Genomic DNA, 23,945 nt, shown 5'->3' with positions numbered 1-23,945 from the left:
GTCTGAGGACATCAGAAGGGCTATTATTAGCATAAACAAGACCTCCAGAGGGTATAAGGCCATCTCCAAAGACCTTGTTATCCCTTTTTTAACAGTGCGTAATGTTATTAAGAAGTCTTTGAAGGGTGGTGCGAAATGGATGGTGGAAAAAAACGTCCAAAGACCTGAAGGCCGACCTGAAACAGTCTGGGGTCATGGTTTCAACAACTACCATACGCCGCACAGTAAATCAAACTGGGCTTTATGGGCGAAGACCAAGGAAGACACCATTGCTGAGGAAAAGACATAAAAAGGAACAACTGATCTTTGCCAAAGAGTACCAGGACAACCTGCAGTCCTTCTGGGAAAATGTTCTGTGGACAGATGAAACAAAAATAGAGCTTTTTGGCAATGCACACCAACAGTTTGTTTACAGACGGCGCAATGAAGCCTACAAGGAAAATAACACCCTACCAACAGTTAAGCATGGTGGAGGATCCATAATGCTCTGGGGCTGAGTCCAAACTAGACCTGTAAGACAAGAGTCCAGGCCTGATGACATCTAAACAGAAATCATGACTTAAAATTACAGCGCCCCTTGGTGGAAAGCTTTTTTACTTTGAAGTACTTGTCCCAGGGCTTTCATCAGATCACCTTCAATTTGAGATGAGTGTCATCTAAACAAGATGGAGATAAAAAGTTACCCAAAGATGGATTTTTCGCCACACTGTGTGACCATGGTGTGGCGTCAAAGTTTGATTACAAGCCAATAAAACACGATGTTCTGTATCGTGGACATACATGGACCATGAATCCTTTGATGCTGAACCGTAAACAGACAACTCCACTCCTGCAGTGACACGGTTAGTGGTCATAGATCAAAGTAATCTTTATGTCTTGCAAAATTGACGTCTCTCTCTCTCTCTGTCTCTCTCAGAATTGGGACATTTCCTCAAACCATTTCCTCGAACTCAGCTGCACCTAATGGTATAAGCTGTTGAGCTAAAAAGCTAAAAGCACATCAACACGATACCTATTTGGTATTTCAAAGCTTTTTTTATCCACCAAAACCAAACAATGTTAGATTTGATATGTGGAAATTGCAAATATTTAACCAGCCATATATTTCTGCCCTCCAGATGTCCTCTCTGAGGCTAAAAGCTCTTACTAGGAAACATTTGGCTGATGGACGCTCACTCCAACCAAGAAAGAAAAATGACCATTGCTAAAATTAACATTGTGGATTATAAATACTTCATTCTCATGAGATTCAGGTTGCAAAAAGTCTGCAGAACTAAGCTTGTGACTCATGAATTTCAATGAGGAAATGCCTTAAAAACATTGCAAAACCGAAATAATAAGTAGCAGTCATAAACAAAATCCTGATAAACGCAAGGTGCAATAATCTCTCAGGGCCAAATTAAAGTTTCTACAGATGCTGATGCCAGAGGAAATGGAGTACCTTTGTGAGGCAGCTGGACTTTCAGCATTCCCATTTACTTCTTGATCCCCTGAACATCCTGATACAAGGAGCTCCCTCAAGCAACCAAGCTCAATCTTGTCATACACAGTGTGAGGCTGGATGAGCAGCAAAGACAATGTATATATATATATATATATATATATATATATATATAGAGAGAGAGAGAGAGAGAGAGAGAGACGGGAAGAGGAAGACATGTAATGAATTCATGAGTCCTTTCATTTTTCCTCTATATCTTTAAATATGATGCTCACAGAACTCATGATCGAACATTTGCTCTCACCCTTGGCTGCACTGCATTGACAGGGTGACCAACGGTTTCATACACCGAGCACTTCATCGATGTCCTTGGGACGTTTGACTATACATCAGCCATTCAGTGACGTATTGCATCAGCGTTTATTTCCTGATCCACACAGAAGAAAAACATTTAATCTATAGAATAAGCAGAAAATATTCATTCACGTTCTATATATTTGGCTGCATTTGTGTTTTTTATTGTCATTTATAGCTATTTATGTTTCTGGTTTAACACCCAAATTACATTTCTTTTACATCAGGGTTTGATGAGATTATTGCAAAAAATAATTCAGAGATAAAATCAAAAGCTGCAGTGCCACCATGTGGCTGATGATGTAGACTTGCAGGTGGGAGAAAAGTATTCCCACTGAGACAAAGGTTTACATCTTCAACAGAAGAGTTTCCTGCCACAATAAAACACAAACCTTCTTGTCTTCAGCCGGAGTCATCGTTCAGATAAGATACTTCATGTGGAGGAAAAATCCAGCAGCTGCAGAGCTTCACTGGTGGGACCAAAACAAACTCCCACAGAGACAGGTGGGATTTCTAAGTTTGATAAAGATGAAAGAAAGAACACATTCAATTTCGATCTGAATTATAATCTGTAACAGTTCATCACATTTCAAAACAAAAAGCTAAACCGTCTGCAGATGATTGTATTCAGAGAATTACGAGCAATGGAAATAATCACACGTAACCACAGACTGTATATGGAGCATAACACACAGCGAGACGATATCCTTTCTGACATTGTCCTCCATTGAGTCATTTTTGAATAATAACAAAGACATATATACGTATGATTGGTAAACATCACAGGTTGTATTCAAACTTTTGTTGCATGACTGTGGCAAAAATGTACAGAATAAGCTTTTAAATGGGGGCCAATACCGATATCATGGAGTAAAAACTATCGCTTATACATAAAATTGGCAATAATGCATACCTCAAAAATATTTTTTAAAGAAAGATGAATTAAAAAAGAAAACACAAATACGACAGAATATATAGAACTTGAGTTAAGACCAAAAAAATGTCTATGTAAAATATAGTCATAATGCACATTGTTTATCCTTTAAAATAAACCTTTTTATATCGGCACATATCTTTAGAGGCCCATATCAGCAAATTGAAATATTGAACGTGAACACAAAAGTAAAGAGTATTTCTTTTCATTTTACTGAAATTCAATCTAGATCATATTGTTCTTTCCAATGAGCTGTTACAAAACTGTTGAGTCTAATATGTGAAGGTGTTTAAGGACGAATGTAAATTTTCATGTTCTTGTTCTCTCGAGGATGCACCATTCATAGTGGTCCTGAAACAAAGTGACAATGGCTGCAAATTTCTAAAATACACACTTGATACTTCAACCCTACAACATGATCAAGGCTGTTCATAGATTTACACAAAGGATTTGAAATTTGAGACACCAATTGAACTGCATACTTATTGTACAAGAACTATTGAATAATGATATGGAGTTTCAGTTGAGGTTTATTTCAAATTCACCCAGTAGCTTAATAGCCAGTTGTTAATATTTGTACCTGAAGCTGAATGTGGATTTGCATTAAAGTAGTCAGACTAATCCTCTGGATCATCTCGGGTTCCTGTAAAGATCAGACAGAAAACGACTTGAGAAGGTTGAGAACCTCTATTTTGTTAATTTAGTTGATTTCATTGCCACTCTATCATCTCAATTACAACCAGCATCACCAGCTTCAGGTGCTCCACACCTGTTCCAATGCAAATTATTGTCGTTGATGTTCAAACATTATATGGGCGCAGCAAAACTGATCCCTGGTTCTCAGAGACTGGCTTAGCCTTAAAACAGTCAATCAGAAGTGAATGAAAAAGAAAAAGTAAGTATTGCTGTTTTGTTGAAGATGAGGGAGGAAAAACTTTAGGTTACTTTCGTAACCCCGGTTCTCTGAGTAGCATGAGTGAGATGTCTCACTATGGGATACGCCCCTCGCGCGTATTCACAGAAGCACTTATTCCAATTCGCCAGCCCTGATAGGCTGGCAGTCGTGACGTCCGCGTCAAGGTGCCGCACCTTAAATAAGGTGGACGCGGCGTCACACGTCATTCAAAACAAGCACACCTCTTCTCGCTTCACCCCAGTAGCAAGAAGGGCGGTCTGGTGAGACATCTCACTCATGCTACTCAGAGAACCGGGGTTACAAAAGTAACCCAAAGTTCTCTTTCTTAGCATTCGTTTCGATGTCTCACTATGGGATATGGAGACTCCCGTATTGCCAGACAAGCTTATCTCGGTGACTGACCACCAGCCCCCCCCCCCCCTCACTTAAAAGTGAGATCCACATTGGAGCCCACGCTCAAGACAGCGTGGGTCAGGCCAGGGGATGTGACATCCAACCTGTAGTACCTCGCAAATGTGAGGGGAGAAGACCAGCTAGCTGCAGCGCAGATGTCTTCGATAGAGACTCCCTTGAACAGGGCCCAAGAGGTCGCGAGACCTCTAGTAGAATGTGCCCGTAAACCAGTCGGAACCTGAAGGCCTGACCTGGAGTAGGCCAATGCAATGGCATCCACTATCCAGTGAGAAAGTCTTTGTTTGGTGACAGGTTTGCCCCAGTGGGGCTTAGCCCAGGACACAAACAACTGATCCCCTTTTCTAAAGCTCCTCGTCCTTTCCACATATGTGTGTAAGGCACGGACAGGGCACAGCATGTGTAACCGTTGCTGTTCTGCAGAACCATAGGGAGGTGGCTGAAAAGCTGACAGTTCCACTGGGGAGCATGGTTTAACAACCTTTGGAACAAATGCAGGATTCGGTCTCAGCGTCACCCCAAGGTTCCCCGGGGTGAACCGCATACATGCTGGATTTACAGACAAAGCGTGAATATCACTTACACGTTTAGCTGTAGCCAAAGCCAATAACAGAGCCACCTTCAAGGATAACGTTTTCATGTCCACGTTATCCAATGGTTCAAAAGGATGACTAGAGAGGGCTCCAAGCACCACTGCTAGATCCCATGATGGTGACATAGTCTTAGAGATGGGCAGCAACCTCCGTGCACCCTTCATAAAACGACAAACCAGAGGATGTTGACCCACTGGTTTTCCATCAAATCCAACATGGCAAGCAGAAATAGCTGCCAAGTAAACTTTGACAGTAGAAAATGCCCTCTTTTGATCAATCAAGTCCTGCAGGAAGGACAGGACTGTACCAACTGGACATTGAAAAGGGATTTCCTGTGCCTTAGCACACCAATCCTCAAACAACCTCCACTTACAGTCATAAAGAGACCTAGTGGATGATGCTCTGGCATTCTGAATTGTGTTAACAACATTATTTGATAATCCAGTCAGGCTCAGATTAAACCACTCACGGGCCAAGCCCACAGGGCGAGGCGCTCCGGGTGAGGGTGAAATATCTGTCCGCGCGCCTGGGAGAGCAGGTCCCTGCGCAGCGGGAGAGGCCATGGGTGACCGTGGAGGAGCTGTCTCACTTCCGCCAGCCAGTGCATGGACGGCCAGTGAGGAGCGATCAAAATTACTGACAGACGATTCTCCCGCACCCTGAGCAGTGTCGGGGGAATCAGAGCCAGAGGTGGAAAAGCGTAAAGCGGGACGCGCGGCCACTTGTGAGCGAACGCATCCAGCCCCAGCGGTGCGCTCTGGTCGTGCAGGGAGAAGAACAGTGGGCACTGTGTGTTTCCCCTCGACGCAAACAGATCCACTGTTGCGCGGCCGAAATGTGACCAAATCTGAGCTACTACAGCCAGGTGAAGTTTCCACACGCGTAGAGAGGATTTCCCCTGGACAAAAGGTCCGCACCCACATTCTGAATTCCGGGAACGTGAGTCGCTCTCACTGAGAGGAGATGCTCCTCGCTCCACAATATCAGTCTGCGTGCAAGAGTGTGTAACTGTAGAGAACGTAGACCCCCCTGACGATTGATATACGCCACCGTGGTCGTATTGTCCGTCCTCACTAACACATGATGTCCCTGGAGGAACGGCAGAAAATGTTTCAGCGTCAGAAACACTGCCATCAACTCCAGATAATTTATATGGGCATGTTTGAGATCTGTGCTCCACATCCCATTCGCGGATCTGCCCTCGAACACACCGCCCCAGCCTGACAGACTGGCGTCCGTTGTGATCACTTTTCTGGCAGATATTGCGCCCATGCTCACCCCCGCTGTCAACATAGACGGGCGTTGCCATGGTAGCAGCGCGAGGACGCAGGATGCGCAAGCCGTTACACTGCGGCGTCTGTGGCGCGCAGGATCCAGTCTGAGAGAAGCCACCCAGCGCTGAAAATCTCTCATGTACAGCCTGCCCAGCCTCACCACCAATATTGTTGAGGCCATCAGTCCCAATAACCTGAGGCACAGTCCGTATGTGACCCGACGTGTTATGGCAAAATGAGAGAGAGTGGACCTGAAAGTGCGCACTCTCTCGGCTGACAGGCGAGCCGTGTAGGTCAGTGAATTTAACGTGAGACCCAGAAAGGCAATTTCCTGTCTCGGCGTTAACACACTCTTTTCCCTGTTCACCACAAAACCGAGATCGGCCAGGTGAGTCAGTACAATGCTCGTGTGCGCCGCAGCCTCTTGCTCTGAGCGCGCCAGCAGCAGCCAGTCGTCCAGATAAGTGGCCACGCGTATACCCCGCTCCCTGAGGGGAGCTATAGCGGCGTCGACACATTTCACAAACACCCTCGGGCTCAGTGACAGGCCAAAGGGGAGTACCAGATACTCGTACACTGTGCCCTGAAAAGCGAACCTCAGATATTTCCTGTGCGGAGGATAAATGGGAATGTGAAAATACGCGTCTTTCAGATCGATTGATGTGAACCAGTCCCCCGGTCGTATCAAACGTATCAGCGTTGAGTGTGTCAGCATGCGAAACTTGTATCTCCTGAGATACGAGTTCAAAATGCGAAGGTCCAGGATGGGACGTAATGAGGTCCCCCCTTTCTTTGGGACCAGGAAATACCTCGAATAGAAACCCTCCAGTCCCTGCCTGTGTGGCACTATTCGTATGGCTCTTTTGTTTAATAGAGCTGATATTTCTTCCCGTAACACCCGGGCCGACTCTCCCTGCGCACGGGAAGCGATGAGGCCGGGAAAACGGGGGGGCATTGTGGCGAATTGAAGCCTGTAGCCTTTGGCCAGTGTTCTCAATACCCATTCTGACGCTGTGCATGCTTTCCAACTCTCTAGCCTCAAAGTTAGGGGGGAGTGAAGCTCTGTCTGACACAGACGATCTTTGGGGGCCCGTACCAGCTGCGCACTTCCGAGTATCACTGCGCATGCGCTGTCTGATAGGCTCGGAGCGAGCGGAACGGGATGTTTCACCACAGGTGGGATGCTGCTTCCCCCTTGTGGTGTTATGGGGAACAACAGTGTGCTCTGCACCTCTGTGTTTCGTTGGTTTTGTTTTTGTGTTTTTATGATTTTGCAACCCTGCACCCTTGGCTGTGAGCCTGGATACGTCAGTGGAAAACCTTTTATTAACACAAACCCTGTGTGCGTGCTTGTGAGACATTGATGTGGCGTTGAACAATCCCGCATCTGAAACATGTCTCTTCGCCTCTTTACTGGGACGCACGAACTGAGCTCTGGGCCCACGCGTCGCCGAGAGGGATGGGTGGCACTGGGTAATTTCTCCCCTAACACACGTGATAGCTGGGCTGCCAGTGAACAGGGAACGGGTGGCAGCTCCGCTCGCGGTGGGGTTGACCGCTAAGTCGCCTTCTTCTTCCGCCTGGCCTGCTGACTGGTCGACGGACCCGGTTGAGCAGCCTGGGTTGACGGGGAATAGAAGGGCTTTCTCGGCCAAGCGGGCTTCGTTTCCGGGGGGCCGTTGGTGTTCGCACCCGGTTGAGCCCTGGGGCGCTTCGGGATGCGGAAAGCAGGAGCGGCGCTCCTAGAGGCAACCTGAGCGAAAGTCTGCCGGGGGGGCGGAGGCGCCGCGGCAGGTGCTTTCCTCGGAAGGCAGAGCTGTAGCGCCTCATCCTCCTTTTTCTTCGCCTCACAGCGCTTTTGCATTGAGGCGAGGGCGGAGCCGAAGACACCCTCGGGGACAATAGGCATGTCCAGGATGTCCTCCTTTTCTCTATCAGACAGATTGGTCAGATTCAGCCATCTCGTCCTCTCTTGTAACACCAACACCGACATGCACTTCCCTGCCGCCTGTACAGCGCATCGCTGTACGCGTAGGCAGATATCCGCGATTGTGGTGATCTCGTCCCACGCGGAACTTTCGGGCATGTCGGCTATGTCGTCAAAAAGCTCCGCTTGGTAAGCTGACAACATGGAGGTGACGTTGAGAGCCCTCACCGTCAAAGCCGCTGCTTTATAAGCTCGCTCAGTCATGGCAGATTGGAAGCGATCGGCTTTCGTGGGAAGTGTGGGGGCCCTGGATGAGGCAGCTGACAGCCGTGGATGAAGGTGTGCTGCCACCAGGGGCTCCATGGGAGGCATGCGGGCCATGGCATGCTTATCCATTCCCTCAATATCCAAGGAAGACGCACCTTGAATGGTGGTTTTGCTGGAGTAAGGGTTATGTTTCCATGAGGCGGTAACTTCCTCCAGGATTTCCGGGAACACCGGGAGAAGTTGTCTCGCAGCCCTCTTTGCTTGGGGTAATTTCTTCCCCTCGTAGCGGGACCTTGGGGCCTCCGCCACGACCGCGGGCCATGGAATCTTCAGTCTCTCTGCGGCGCGTTTACACACATCGTGCATATCGCCACTGGGCTGGGGCGTAATCGTCCCAACCGAGCCCTTTGCAGGGCTTGGAGAGCTGAGAGCCTGTGAAGGTGGGACAAAGCAGGATTCATAATCCTCGTCGTCACCGTCCGACACCAGACAATCCCCGCCGTCGGACTCATCCTCCTCCTCATAATCCAACATGAGGGGAGGCTCCGTTAGCGGGTCAAGCAAATCCAGCGTGGAGCCCCAGCGCCGAATCTCTGATTCGGGATCCTCCTCGTCCACACCGGGTTGGGGTTCCTCGGTAGTGGCACTGGAAAGGATAGGGTCCCTCTCAGAGACGCTAGCTTGGCGTGCTAGTCGTCGGCGGAGACTCTTCGCTGTGAAGCGGGCGCAGTCGGCGCACGAGCTCGCGTTGCTGACAGCGGCGCGGGCATGTTCCAGCCCGAGACACGCGGAGCAGACCTGGTGAGTGTCCATGCTCGATATTTTATTTCCACAGGTGCACAGGCGATGGGCATCGCCTGGTTGCGAGGTGGAAGGAAGCTTTGCAGCTTGATCCATTTAGCTTGGTGTGCTAAAGGGGAGCGAATTATCTGGAGTGATAGTCGCTTTTAGCTAGCTCCGGTGGCAGGCAGTGTGGTGACCGCAGGCTCCCGGTGCCGTTAAGCTAATCAAATAGAAGCGAACTACCTATGGTGAAGGCAGTCGCATCGACGTTAATTCCACTAGCGTCCGGCGATGGAGGTGTTAGCTCCGGTCTGTGGACAGCAGCTAGTTAGCATCAACGCCGATTAGAAAATTGCTTGTTCGTGAAGCGAGAAGAGGTGTTTGAATGACGTGTGACGCCGCGTCCACCTTATTTAAGGTGCGGCACCTTGACGCGGACGTCACGACTGCCAGCCTATCAGGGCTGGCGAATTGGAATAAGTGCTTCTGTGAATACGCGCAAGGGGCGTATCCCATAGTGAGACATCGAAACGAATGCTAAGAAAGAGAACCAAGCTATGAAAAAGGACAAAAAAAAGGCTCACCTAAACAGTAGGCTCGTCAAACTAATTAGAACTCACTAAACATAAATCACTCCAAAAAGGGAGGAAGAAGAACAGATTACCAAAGAACACAAAACGAAGCTAAACTAGAAAAACTTTAACAAACAAAAAATCCCTCTCAAAGAGGATACCGAAAACAACTTACGTGGTGTAGCAAAGATCAAGGCAAAACACGACTATGGCTGTGGCTGTGGACAAGGGCTTAGGGCTTAGGTGCACGAACAAGAACGAAACACTTCGGCACAAGACAAAGGGGATACGCAGACTATAAGCACATGAGGGTGAAGGGAACAGGTGGAAACAATCCGGAATCAGTGACACATGAGGAAGGGCAAGTGACCTGAAACGAGAGGAGTTAGGATTTCAAAATAAAACAGGAAGTTACGAGACAGAAACCCCAAGACAAGACAGTAGCCAGTCATGAAAGCATGTTATTCACAGGTTTTCTCCTCAACAGAATAGGTCACAGTCAGAGTGCCGGCCACTGGTATGAACATCCTGGATGCTCTCACTGTGGCGCTGGGTTTGTGTGCTGCTTGGTAAAGAATGTTTACATCATCAATTAAGAATCCTTCTTTAATACCAAAAATTATATCTTCATCATTAATTAGGACACAATTCATTACGGTAGAGAAAATCATCCTGGAAATGACGAATCGGGAGGAGTGTCAAATATACGGTACAATGCCTCTACGGATGGATCTCCTGTTACAGGCGCACAGAGAGATTTTTCACCCTCATCCAGCATGCATGGCTCTATGGGCTTGGCCCGTGGGAGGCTGATCCTAACCACAGCTGGACTTCCACAGAGTGTCATCAAAACCATTCAGAGCGCCAGGGCCCCTTTTACACGGATTGCATATGATGGAAAAGGAGTGTGTTTGAGGATTTGTGCGCAAAAGCAGATTAATAGGCTTATCAGAGCCCTACATCTGGCATTTTGACATTCCTACAGGAACTTTTGGACAAGGGGCTGGCCTTCTCCACGGTCAAAAAGCAGGGCTATTGAGGCCTGCTGGAGTGTGCAGGACTAGTCAGGTAAGTTTCTATGATATTACTGGGGAAAATATATTAACATGCTGAATGAGGATTGTTCATCTGTTCATCTAGCCTATTTCTGTTAATTTATCCATCAATTGTAAAATATTGTTAAAGATGATTCCAATTGTTTGGCCAACTGTTTCTCTGGCATTGCATTGGTGTTTTATTACAAGCTTTTTTCTCATCTTATTCTACAGAGCAATGCCACAATGCACTATCTCATGTGTGGAGACATTTCACCCCAGCCAATGTAGAAGGAAAGGCTGTGTACATTTGCAAATACTATGCAAAGACCTATGTTAAGAATAACACAAAGATGCAGAAGCATATTGTCAAGTGCCCAAAGTTTCCTCAGGGCGCAAAGCAGCCTATGAAAAAACAAAATGTTTATATTTATGTCTGTATTCGACAAGGTAAATACAGTAATTATAAATTACCCACACAATTTCCAGTTTATTCCCGTTAATTCCCGTTAATTCCCATGGAAAGTTTCCAACTTTGAATATTCACGGAATTTTGCAACCCTAGCTGCTCCTCTTTGCTACTCTCATCTCTTTTGTCAGTATGTTTCTGGCCTGGTTGTACAGGATCCTGTCCCCACTTCTGTAAGTGTTCTGCTTGGCCTGACTAAGCTGCCTGAGTTCAGCAGTTGTTGTGATTTTAAATATTAGCTTCTCTGTGTATGTGTCTGTGAAGAGGCATTAGAACTGACACTCAACAATAAAGTATGAACAGTTTGAGCCAGATAATGGCCTTCATACAAATGATTTATAAATAACCTTTGCTGCGTATTGTTAATAATGAACGATTACTTGTTCTCATTTCTAACTTTTTATATTAAAAGCATAACTCCCTTGGATTAATTTGACATCGCATAGAGTTCAAGCAGATGTCCCAGGTTCGGAGTGACATTGTTTTGTTTTTGTTGTTTTGGTTTCGAGGATCCTAATGTTTACACAAACATACATACATACAGCCGATAAAGCAGTAACACAATATTCTTTACTCCAATGAAAACACCACTGACATACAATGTGTCAGCTGTGTCAATGCTGGTCTACTGTTTTGATGCGACTTGAGCCTTCCCCGGGGCTGCTAGGGTTCCTAGCAGCCATTTAAATGATTGCTTCATCCATCAACTCAGTGTGGCAGGTGGCAAACCATGACTGATCAAAGAAGAAGAATTAATAAAAAAATAGATACAAATAGTAAACAATGTTCCCTTTATGTAACATGCCTTTAATGTTGGTCATCTGATCTGTTGATATCATTAGCCTATGACGTCTACAGATCACAGGATCAGTTGACCATTTGTACTTTTTAGATATTTTATGTCAAGGTGCACCACCACCAATGACAGGTTAATAAATACAAGCCCAATAACTTTATCAAATTTTTTCAAATCTATGACTTAGAAATTGTGAATTTTGGGGCTATAATCTAAGAATAGCTAACATGGCAACATTTTACTATTGACAAGTACAGTCAGCCATCACAACATTTAGCAGGAACATCAATACAACATAATTATTTAAGAATTCCAACTCGTAAACAGAATAACATCAATATGAATGTGTGTAGTCTATATATTCCTTTATAATGAAATATACAATCCAGCTAATTTAAGTAATGTAGTGTTTTTATATTATAACAGCATTAAATAAACCCTTAAACTCCTACCTTATCAAAATACTTGCTGTAAGGTTAAGTCTGACATTTTCCTGTTTTTATTTTGAATAGAAAAGCAAAGTGAACCCATGGATGTGAAAAAGCAGAACCTCAGGAAGCCAGCATCTGCTCTCAAGAGGGATTGTAGTATTGATGATGCACACAAGTGGCAAGAATCAACATTATCTGGGAAGGAGAAAGGTATTCTATTCAACCTGATTTAATATTTGTGAGATTGGAAATGTGTTGTTTCTTTCACTCTTCACTCTCACCCCAGATACAAAAACCCAAGGAACTGTTCAAAGCCGAAGTGTGAAGTTTCCTTCGAACAAGCCCCAGCAGGTTTCAGACCCAAGGACCCTGTCTAACAACCAGATCTGCATCAGCGAGCTGAAGAACCGGAGGGCGGATCTATTGCAGCAATTGAGTGAGGTGCTGAATGAGAACAGACAGCTGAAGACTCTCCACCATCGCCACAATGTGGCACTGCAGCGCTACCAAAGTGCTGATAACGGTATTTATATGGTAGGTTGTTGTTAGTTATGTTCTTCTGGTGTCTCAAATGCTCATTCAGGTCTGAATCATTACCAATAGTTTTGTGCACAGAACGTTAGGAGACAACAACACAGATGGTGGTTTCCCATCCTTAAAATTTTGAATGCTTTTATCTGCCCCATGCATTTGAAATCTGCTCCCATGTATTACCCACTTTTAAAAATCTATGTTTTTTCATTTGATGTGTCTTGAATAATCTTTCTCAAATTCTTTAGTTCTCTGTTATTAACTTGATGACATTCCTATTCCAAGACCATTGTCAAACAAACAAATGAGGTCCAGACCCTGACTTCCTTGCTCCGTCAAACCCGTGCCTGTCGTAACAACACGGCAGCTAAGCTAAACGCCACAGAGGATAGGTTGCTGAACACAAATGACTCTCTTCAGCACCTGCAGCGCCTCAGCCAAGATCACAACCTACTGGAGCAAGAGCAGCTCACCTGCATGATGGCCGAGGTCTCTGCCAATCTGGAGCAGAAGAACAAGAGGATAAAGGTACAAGGGGATGAGTGGGATGGCTGTGGGTCCAGTGTACAGCCACAGAACTCAAACCAGCATTCGTAATTTAAGCTCAAATATTTGTGTTATAACCCCTGAGGTTTTAATTGGTAATGTAGATTTTTATGATTTCATTTCTTTGGTTAATTTTCTCTTTTTGTATTCTAGGACTTAGAGAGGTATGCTCGGTTGAGCAGAGCCTGGTTCAATTTCCAGTCAGCCTCTGGGCAAAGAATGTTCAACATTACAATGAGCTGTTCATGCCCAGAGCATAACCTAACCCAGGATAGACTGGTAAGTTGAAAAAACCTGCTTTCTAGTTCTCGGTAATATATCTTCTAAGATGTCACTAGTAGCTTCCAGTATTTTCGTGTCATATACAAGTTGAGGTCAAACTAAGCATTTGTGGGAGAATTAGTTGTTTAACGTTTTTCACCTATGATTCAGGGGCGATTTTAGCCTGAAATTTCTGGTGGGGCAATTTTGTATATCGTCATGTCACCGTCACAAAAATAGAGGGAGCTGATTATTTTAAGCAGTAGACCTATATAGACAAGTAAGATATACTATGGGCTGCATTTTGACTGCCAGCAAGGAAAAGAATCCTATTTTATATACATTTCACACTCTTTAGCCCTTAGCGCAACACAAACATGTTGTCTATAATACAGCATTATAGTAAAATGATTGCAACAAAGTAAAAAGATTAGACCGACACATAGCTTCACATCAACGTCAACATCAATACTCTGAATAAAGAGCTTTAGGAGATGTAATGCTACTTTAAACAGCTGCTCTTCAAATGCAGATGTGACTTTAAATACTCAAGTTGGAGCTGGAGTCGCATTCGCATTATTCGAGTCGAGTTGCTAGGCAGATTTTGTGGGGCACATCTGAAAGTGCCCCATCTCCCAATGTTAACTTCGGCCTGTGTGGTTCGGCCCGTATCCCCAGAGCAGAGACGGAAGGCAAGAGAGAAGTGTTTCACAGAGCAAGCGCACAGACAGTAACACACACAAATCAAATTTCTCCAAAACAAGACTATGATGCTTTCGAGTCAAGTTTATTCACACACACAATCACGCTAGTTTGCATATAAAATAAAATATTATATATTTTGCCACAAAGTACAGATGTATTGAGCTTTCTGCACAACAGCGCCATCTGGATCTGGTGGGGCAGTGCCCCACGTGCCCCTAATGTAGAAACGCCACTGCAATGATTGATCACCATGAGTGACCCAATGATACTGAGGACTTTATGCTTGATGTTGATGGTATTGTTCCTTCTTAGTGGACACCAGTGATACAGAGAAAACTTACAGATTGTTGTTTATGTTTTATATAAGCATTTTGCAGACATATATTCGTGACTATCAAATTATTTTTAATAGTGTTCCAATGAACTGTCACACCTTTGCTTATTTAGGATATCAGACTATATATTTATTTCAGTTTTTGCTTTCCCTTCTATAGGATGAAGGGTGTAATCTACAAACACAGAAAATCCTGAAAAGGATGGCCCCGTTAAGTAAGGCTTAGAAACACAAAATATAAAAGAACAAGTTGTTGTTATCACACAGAAGATATTGTCTGACACACACATCTGATTCACAGCAAGTCAAAGCAAGGAAATTCAAACTTATGGATTAGTTCTTCCCCCCACTGAGGCTTTGGGTCCTGTTAAGTCAGAAACGTATGAGACTGTGCAACTGGAGGAGCAGCAAGAGGAGCAGCAGGAGGAGCAGCGGGAGGAGCAGCAGCAGTTGGAGCAGCTGGAGGAGCTGCTGGATGAGCAGGATAATGAGCAGCTGGATATGCTGCTGGAGGAGCTGCTTGGGGAGCAGCTGGAGGAGCAGGAAGATGAGCAGCTGAATGAGCAGGAAGATGTGCAGCTGGAGGAGCAGGACGATGCACTGCCAGAGGATCAGGAACATAAGCAGCTGGAGGAGCAGCACGAGGAGCAGAAGGAGGAGCAGGAAGACGAGCAGCTGGAGGAACAGGAAGATGAGCAGGAGGATAAGCAGAAGAACCCTGCAAACTGGGTATGTCATTGAAATATGTGTATATGTGTATTTTCAATCTTTTTAATTTTTGGTCCTCAATGTATTGCAGAATATAATAACTGTAAAAAAAATTACTCTGAAGACTTTCAGATCTATATTTTTGTCATTTATCTATTTCTTTTGTTGTCTGAAAAACTATGTTCGTACTAACAAAGCCTGTCTATCATTTCAGTGCTGTTATGACCCAGTTCAGGCATCTTTGGATACTGAAACAGAAGATCCTACAAATTCCATAAAGAGTCATGTTGATGATCCTGCTGAGGAATTCTCAGAGTCACCAGTGGCATCAGAGGCCCCGATGGCGTTCAAAGAAAAGCAGAAAATACAGGAACATGTCTTTAAGGAGTCTATGAAAATGCTCACCAAAACCAAACAAAACCATTCACTCAAGCAAACTATTGATAACCTGCACAAAGGAATACCTGCCTTCAGATGTGAGTATGTAAGGAACCCAACGAGATCTCAAGCCATCGGGAGCAGGGTTCGTAAACTTTCTCCTAAAAGCCCACAATCTGGAAAACCCACATGCCGTGTTACATGCTGTCCTCTGAATAGGGATGCCACAATGAGGAAGTTTTCACACTGGGTAATAAACCGGTGAAAACATTGGTGTTACCGATATTTCATCTGGAGATCTGTAGAGCACTTTTAACATTTATGATCTCTAACTTCGTATTTTGTGCTGCCCTCTGCCAAAAAGTGCAGATTTCTGCACTCTGGAAATCTTTGAATTTCATTGATAAAAAATAAACATCTGAGCGAACCTCTGAACCTCTGACTGCCATATAACATAGAATCTTCATCAGCCAAAACACCACTTAAAACCAAGGTATCCAGAGTATGTTATTAAAAGATGAGGGATGATTCAGATGCTTTCCGTTTCTATGCACTCCAAGAAGTTAAACACCAGTTGGCGGTGAGGCTGCCACCTGTTTCTGTCTATGCCATTTGTGGTGTATGAATGTTTATTAGAAAGAAATGCCCAAACTAGGTAACTCTAAATAACATTTGGCAGATTAGAATTTGCTGTACAATATTAGATTGTTACAAATCCTCTTAACAGCCGTTAACCGAAAATTCTTCTTCATGACCCCATGGTCTTCAGACCCCATATGGTCTTCATGATATATGCCTTGTGCAACGTATTTTCTGTTTGGCCTAAGGACCTTAATTTCTGTTTGTCACGCTGACTTAAATTCTGTTTGGTCGTTGGATGTGAAATTTTTTTTGGCCTTTCATATAATTTGGTCTTCGGACCTTAATTTGCGTTTAGTCTAATTATCTTGTATTTAAGTTTGGTCCCTTGCTGACCTTTATTTCGTTATTGATATCCCTCGTTCAACATGCACTATATCACTCACTGGTTTGGTTGTGCTAGTAATGTAAGCTAATCTGCATTTTAAATATGTCCTTTCTTCAGATCTTTCAAACTTGTTGCATACTTGTGTGCAATGATTAATCGAAATAGTCGACAGAAATCGATTACAAAAATGGTCGCATATGAATTTCATGGTCGAATATTCGTTTGTTATGTCAAAGCACGTGTTTTTCCTGCCGTGTAGCTGAACGAAACGTTGATTTACTAGAGGTTCTGATGGAAGTAGCTGAGGAGTGAGCCATCTCGCTCCCTTTCTATCTCTGAAGGTCGCGCATGTGCAATAGCGACAAAAGATCGAACAAGGGCGGTGTCCGTTGCAACACTATCGTTTACCAGAAAGTTAAAAGTATTGGAGAACTTCACCCTTAACATAGCACCAAAAAAAACTACCTGCAATATTTGTAAGGCAGAACTTGCTTTCCCTGGAAGCAGGACACATGCATTTGAAGAGGAGACAGGTTTGATATCATAATGTTGTCGATGCAGACTCGCCTCGGTAAGATATCCTGTTATCTAGTTTGCTATATAAACGTATGTACCTGTGCTCAAGATTCTAGAATCCATTACAAAAATTAAAAGCATAATGTTATCCTATTGCCTGACAAACATCTATTTTAATCACAATTATTCAGTCTGAAGAAGACTATTTCAATAGTACCCTAATAAGCAGCAAAGATTATTAAAAGACATTTTTTGTCTTTTAATAGAAAGAAATGCCCAAACTAGGTAACTCTAAATAACATTTGGCAGATTAGAATTTGCTGTACAATATTACATTGTTACAAATCCTCTTAACAGCCGTTAACCGAAAATTCTTCTTCATGACCCCATGGTCATCAGACCCCATATGGTCTTCATGATATATGCCTTGTGCAACGTATTTTCTGTTTGGCCTAAGGACCTTAATTTCTGTTTGTCACGCTGACTTAAATTCTGTTTGGTCGTTGGATGTGAAATTTTTTTTGGCCTTTCATATAATTTGGTCTTCGGACCTTAATTTGCGTTTAGTCTAATTATCTTGTATTTAAGTTTGGTCCCTTGCTGACCTTTATTTCGTTATTGATATCCCTCGTTCAACATGCACTATATCAGTCACTGGTTTGGTTGTGCTAGTAATGTAAGCTAATCTGCATTTTAAATATGCCCTTTCTTCAGATCTTTCAAACTTGTTGCATACTTGTGTGCAATGATTAATCGAAATAGTCGACAGAAATCGATTACAAAAATGTCTCATCTCATTTTCATCCGCTTATCCGGGGTCGGGTCGCGGGGGGAGCAGCTCAAGCAGGGGGCCCCAGACTTCCCTTTCCCGGGCCACATTGACCAACTCTGACGGGGGCGAGGCGTTCCCAGGCCAGTGTTGAGATATAATCTCTCCACCTAGTCCTGGGTCTTCCCCGAGGTCTCCTCCCCACTGGACGTGCCTGAACCACCTCCCAAGGAAGGCGCCCAGTGGGCATCCTTACCAGATGCCCGAACCACCTCAGCTGACTCCTTTCTAAGTGAAGGAGCAGCGGCTCTAATCCGAGTTCCTCACGGATGGCTGAGCTTCTCACCCTATCCCTAAGGGAGACGCCAGCCACCCTTCTGAGAAAACTCATCTCGGCCGCTTGTACCCGTGATCTCGTCCTTTCGGTCATCACCCAGCCCTCATGACCATAGGTGAGGATAGGAACGAAGATCGACCGGTAGATCGAGAGCTTTGCCTTGCGGCTCAGCTCTCTTTTTGTTACAACGGTGCGGTAAAGCGAACGCAATACCGCCCCCGCTGCTCCGATTCTCCGGCCAATCTCACGCTCCATAGTACCCTCACTCGCGAACAAGACCCCAAGGTACTTGAACTCCTTCACTTGGGCTAAGGACTCATTTCCTACCCGGAGTAAGCAATCCATCGGTTTCCTGCTAAGAGTCATGGCCTCAGATTTAGAGGTGCTGATCCTCATCCCAGCCGCTTCACACTCGGCCACCAGCCGATCCAGTGAGTGCTGAAGGTCACAGGCCGATGATCCAATGAGGACCACGTCATCTGCAAAAAGCAGTGACGAGATCCTCAGACCACCGAACTGCAACCCCTCCCCACCCCGACTACGCCTCGATATCCTGTCCATGTATATCACAAACAGGATTGGTGACAAGGCGCAGCCCTGGCGGAGACCAGCATCCACTGAGAACGAAACTGACTGGCTGCCGAGGACGCGAACACAGCTCTCGCTTTGGGAGTACAGGGATTGGATGGCCCTGAGGATAGACCCCCTTACCCCATACTCCCGCAGCACCTCCCACAGTTTCTCCCGGGGGACCCGGTCATACGCCTTCTCCAGATCCACAAAACACATGTAGACCGGATGGGCATACTCCCAGGCCCCCTCCAGGATCCTTGCGAGAGTAAAGAGCTGGTCTGTAGTTCCACGTCCGGGGCGAAAACCGCATTGTTCCTCTTCAATCTGAGGTTCGACGATCGGCCGAACCCTCCTTTCCAGCACCTTAGAGTAGACTTTACCAGGGAGGCTGAGAAGTGTGATGCCCCGGTAATTGGCACACACTCTCTGGTCCCCCTTTTTGAACAGGGGAACCACCACCCCGGCTTGCCACTCCTTTGGCACTGTACCCGACTCCCACGCGATGTTGAATAGGCGTGTCAACCATGACAGCCCCTCAACACCCAGAGCCTTTAGCATTTCTGGCCGGATCTCATCAATCCCTGGGGCCTTACCACTGCGGAGATGTTTGACCACCTCAGTGACCTCCACCAGGGAAATTGACGATGAAACACCATCAACCTCGAGCTCTGCCTCCAACATAGAGGGCGTGTTATTCGGATTCAGGAGTTCCTCAAAGTGTTCCTTCCAACGTCCGACGACCTCCTCAGTTGAGGTCAACAGAGTCCCATCCTTACTGTACACAGCTTGGATGGTTCCCCGTTTCCCCCTCCTGAGGTGCCGGATAGTCTTCCAGAAACACTTTGGTGCCGACCGAAAGTCCTTCTCCATGACCTCTCCGAACTTCTCCCACACCCGCTGCTTAGCCTCCGACACGGCAGCAGCTGCAGCCCTTCGGGCCTGTCGGTACCCTGCAACCGAGTCAGGAGTCCTCCAGGATATCATATCCCGGAAGGCCTCCTTCTTCAATCGGACGGCTTCCCTGACCACCGGTGTCCACCACGGTGTCCGAGGGTTACCGCCCCTTGAGGAGCCTAAGACCCTGAGGCCACAGCTAGCCGCCGCAGCTTCAGCAATGGAGGCTTTGAACACCGCCCACTCCGGCTCAATGCCCCCAACCTCCACAGGAATGCCAGAAAAACTCCGCCGGAGGTGTGAGTTGAAGATACCTAGGACGGGGGCCTCCTCCAGACGTTCCCAGTTCACCCGCACTACTCGTTTGGGCTTACCAGGTCTATCCGGAAATTTCCCCCACTCCCTGATCCAACTCACAACCAGATGGTGGTCGGTTGACAGTTCCGCCCCTCTCTTTACCCGAGTGTCCAAAACATGCAGCCTCAGATCAGATGACACGATCACAAAATCGATCATTGATCTTCGGCCTAGGGTACTCTGGTACCAGGTACACTTATGAGCACCCTTATGTTCGAACATGGTGTTTGTTATGGACAATCCATGGCTAGCACAGAAGTCCAATAACAAACGACCGCTCGGGTTCAGATCAGGGAGGCCGTTCCTCCCCACCACGCCTCTCCAGGTGTCTCCATCGTTGCCCACGTGGGCGTTGAAGTCACCCAGCAGAACTACGGAGTCCCCTACTGGAGCCCCATACAGGACTCCATTCAGGGTCTCCAAGAAGGCCGAGTACTCTGAACTGCTGTTTGGTGCATACGCACAAACAACAGTCAGAGTTTTCCCCCCTACAACCCTTAGGCGCAGGGAGGCGACCCTCTCGTCTACCGGGGTAAACTCCAACACCGCGGCGCTCAGCCGGGGATTTATGAGTATCCCCACACCCGCCCGACGCCTTACGCCCTTGGCAACTCCGGAGAAGAATAAAGTCCAACCCTTATCCAGGAGTACGGTACCAGAGCTGAGACTGTGCGTGGAGGTAAGCCCCACCAGATCTAACTGATAGCGCTCCACCTCCCTCACAAGCTCCGGTTCCTTTCCCCACAGCGAGGTGACGTTCCACGTCCCCAGAGCCAGCTTCTGCCGCCCGGGTCTGGTCCGTCGAGACCCCCTACCTTCGCTGCCACCCAGGTGGCTGCGCACCCGACCCCAACGGGTCTTCCCACAGGTGGTGGGCCCATGAGATAAAGAGAGGGGGGGTGCCACGTAGTTTGTTCGGGCTATGCCCGACCGGGCTCCGTGGCAAACCCGGCCACCAGACGCTCGCCATCGAGCCCTCCGTCTGGGCCTAGCTCCAGACGGGGGCCCCGGGCTTCCTCCGGGCTGGGTCCCATCTCCTCTTTTGTCGATATTCATTGAGGGTTTTGAACCATTCTTAGTCCGGCCCCTCACCTGAGACCACTCTGCCATGGGAGACCCTACCAGGAGCACAAGGCTCCAGACAACACAGCCCTCAGGTTCACGGGGACACGCTAAGATTTTTTTATAATTTCTGTTGGCACTTTATATTATTTGAACCTTGAGCATTAATTTCCGTTGGGTCAAATTACCTTTTATCTTACTTTGGTCTTTGCTGACCCTTTGTTGTGTTTTACATTTTAGACCGAATATCACTCATGCACCTGATATTCGGTTTGTAAACACTTTTATTTGGTTCTATGCTCACCTCAATTTCTCTCGATTATTATTTTTACTTTGTTTGGTCGCCCAGATCTTAATCTCTATGGCTTCTCTATCACTTGGACTGCAGCTGTATTCTAGCAAGAACCGTATCACCTCAATATAGTTTTTTTATACATTTTCTAGTTATCGTCTGTACTTCCTAAGATATGAATTCTTCATTTTCTCATTGCCTAGAATACTACATTTAAAAGCTAAGAATAAATCATTAATTTAATTTCTCTGTCAAAGTTATCCATCATCTTCACTCTCTTTCCCTTCTCTTCTCATTTTTTTGAGTTTTTCCTATACCAGTGGTTCTCAACCTTTTTTCAGTGATTTCAGCCGAGTACCCCCTAAACAGTGCAAAGCATTTTTGGTTGAAAAAAAGATGTCAAACACAGTGCTGTGCCGTTAGAGTCAGATTTTTTTAATTTTGTAACTGGACACTTTCAAAGTACAACTCCATCAAAGTGCATAACATTGCTCATTGGCAGTGGTCTCTCTTGAACAATTTGGAAATAAAAAGATATACATCTCAATTATAAATAGAGATATGTGGACATAAAAACAAATATCAACATAAAGTGCCCTCTTTCGGGATCATAACAAAGATTTGTTCTCAAACTGAACTCATGAACTTACTCATAAACACTTCTTCACAAAAAGAAATAATCATAATTATCTCTCTAAAGATTTGTGCACATAAAAATACTTATACAACTTAAAGATCCCTCTTTGCTTTCGCATTTACATTTCAGTGAGAAACTTGTGCTTGTGCATCACTGAGGATCTTTGTCAGTCTTGGTGGCAGGGAAGCAACTGCTGTGATCAAGCTCTTCTCCAGGCACAGTCTGTTTCTTTGCTTTGTTTTGATCACAGTCATTGCACAGAAGGAGGCCTCACATAAATATGGGCAGGCAAAAGGTAGTAGCTGCTCCAAAGCTTTCTGTCCCAGGTCAGGGAGCTCCTGCTTCAAACACACCCAAAACTGTGTGAGTGTGGATGTGGCAAACTTTATCTGGAGGCCACGGTCAGATGACACTTCCAGGAGTTTTTCCTGATAAGTGACAGGTAGCTTGCTTCCGTTTGCTTCACCCAATCCAGCTGTGCAGATTTCTCCTCCATGTCAGGAAAGTAGGGATGAAAATCTTGAATCAGGTTGGTCAAATGTCCCATTATGACAGATTTGACTGAAGCTCTGTCCACATCCTCACTAGAGGGAAAATTATCCACCCGAGGAAAGCAGGTGAAATCCCCATGTGCAGAGGACCTTCTGCACAGCTCTGCTTTCTTCAGGAAGCCACCCACCTTGTCATGTCAGGGTTTTTGGACTGCGGTACCCTGAATGACCATGTGGGGTCCTCAGTGTTCCGGTGATTCCTGTCACATGTGCGTTGTCTTAATTGTTTTCATTGTGTTCACCTGTGCCTTATTTCCTAGTCTTTAAAAGCCACCTGAGTTTCTTTGTCTTTGCTGAGTCTTGGAAATTGACACCTTAAGTTAAGCCATGTGAGTTGCTCAGAGAACCTCTGCTTAGATGCTATACCTCTGTTAATCCTTTTTTGTTCTTGAGCTCTTTTGTTGCCTGTTTTTTGGACACCCTTAGTTACTTTGTAAATTTGCCCGAACTGTGTTTTTAGTTGTCTGGAAGTATTTCTGGAGTTGCTGTCAAACCTTATGGAATCCTCTGCTTTATTCAAGTAAAGAGAACTTTTTTTGATTCCCTACCAACAACTCATCTCTCTCTGTCTCTGCACCTGAGTCATCATCACTCTTAGCACAGTGGTAGGCAAACTGCCTACTACATGGGAGTCCCAGGTTCAAAACCTGACGATTCTTATTGTCATACAGGTTTAAAATGCTGGTGTTCTTGCCCTGCAGAGACATATTCAGTTTGTTCAGTTTGCTGAATATATCCGCCAGATAGCACAGCTTTGCAAGCCAGTCTGTGTCCTTGAACAAGGTGGCATGGGGAGATCTGTGCTCAATCAGAACGGTGTGTAATTCAGATCGTATTTCCAACAGCCGATTGAGTTTTCTCCCTTGAGAGAGCCAGCGCACTTCTGTGTGCAGCAGCAGTTTTGTGTGTTCAGCTCCCATGTTTTCACAGAGGCGGCGAAACAGTCGTGCATTATGTGGCCTTGACTTTATGAAGTTGATCACTTTGATGCTGTCGTTCAAAATGTCATGTAACACAGGCCTCATTTTCTTGGACGCCAATGCTTCCCCGTGTATGACACAGTGAGTCCACTTCACGTCTGGGTTTTCCTTTTTAATGCGCGCTATGAGTCCTCTCGCGGCATCCTTGCAGATGCTCCTATCAGATTCTGCCCCAGTCTCTTCTAGCAAATCTTGTGAATCCTGTATCATGTTCATTGCCCAGCAATTCTTGGGCAGATATTCAAATCCGACTCCTAAAAAGGAAACCTAACCAGGAGTAAACAAGTGTCTCCAGATGAATGTTTGGAGGTTGTTGTTTCACTCCTGCATTAGAGAACAGAATGT

General features: G+C 45.7%; 1 long non-coding RNA gene across 1 annotated transcript; it reads right to left on the bottom strand.

Moving 5' to 3' along the window:
• Positions 1–2,043: 2,043 nt before the first annotated feature.
• LOC133951538 (uncharacterized) lies at positions 2,044–9,732 on the bottom strand. The gene is made up of 3 exons (XR_009920476.1): positions 9,648–9,732; positions 3,310–3,372; positions 2,044–2,308 (listed from the first exon to the last, which is right to left on the bottom strand). It is a non-coding gene; the product is annotated as an uncharacterized LOC133951538 (long non-coding RNA).
• Between the last annotated feature and the right edge of the window lie 14,213 nt (positions 9,733–23,945).

Source organism: Platichthys flesus, chromosome 4 (genome assembly GCF_949316205.1).
Source record: "Platichthys flesus chromosome 4, fPlaFle2.1, whole genome shotgun sequence".
Taxonomy (NCBI): domain Eukaryota; kingdom Metazoa; phylum Chordata; class Actinopteri; order Pleuronectiformes; family Pleuronectidae; genus Platichthys; species Platichthys flesus.
The sequence above is the reverse complement of the archived record's forward strand: the minus strand, read 5'-3'. Positions and strand labels throughout refer to the sequence as shown.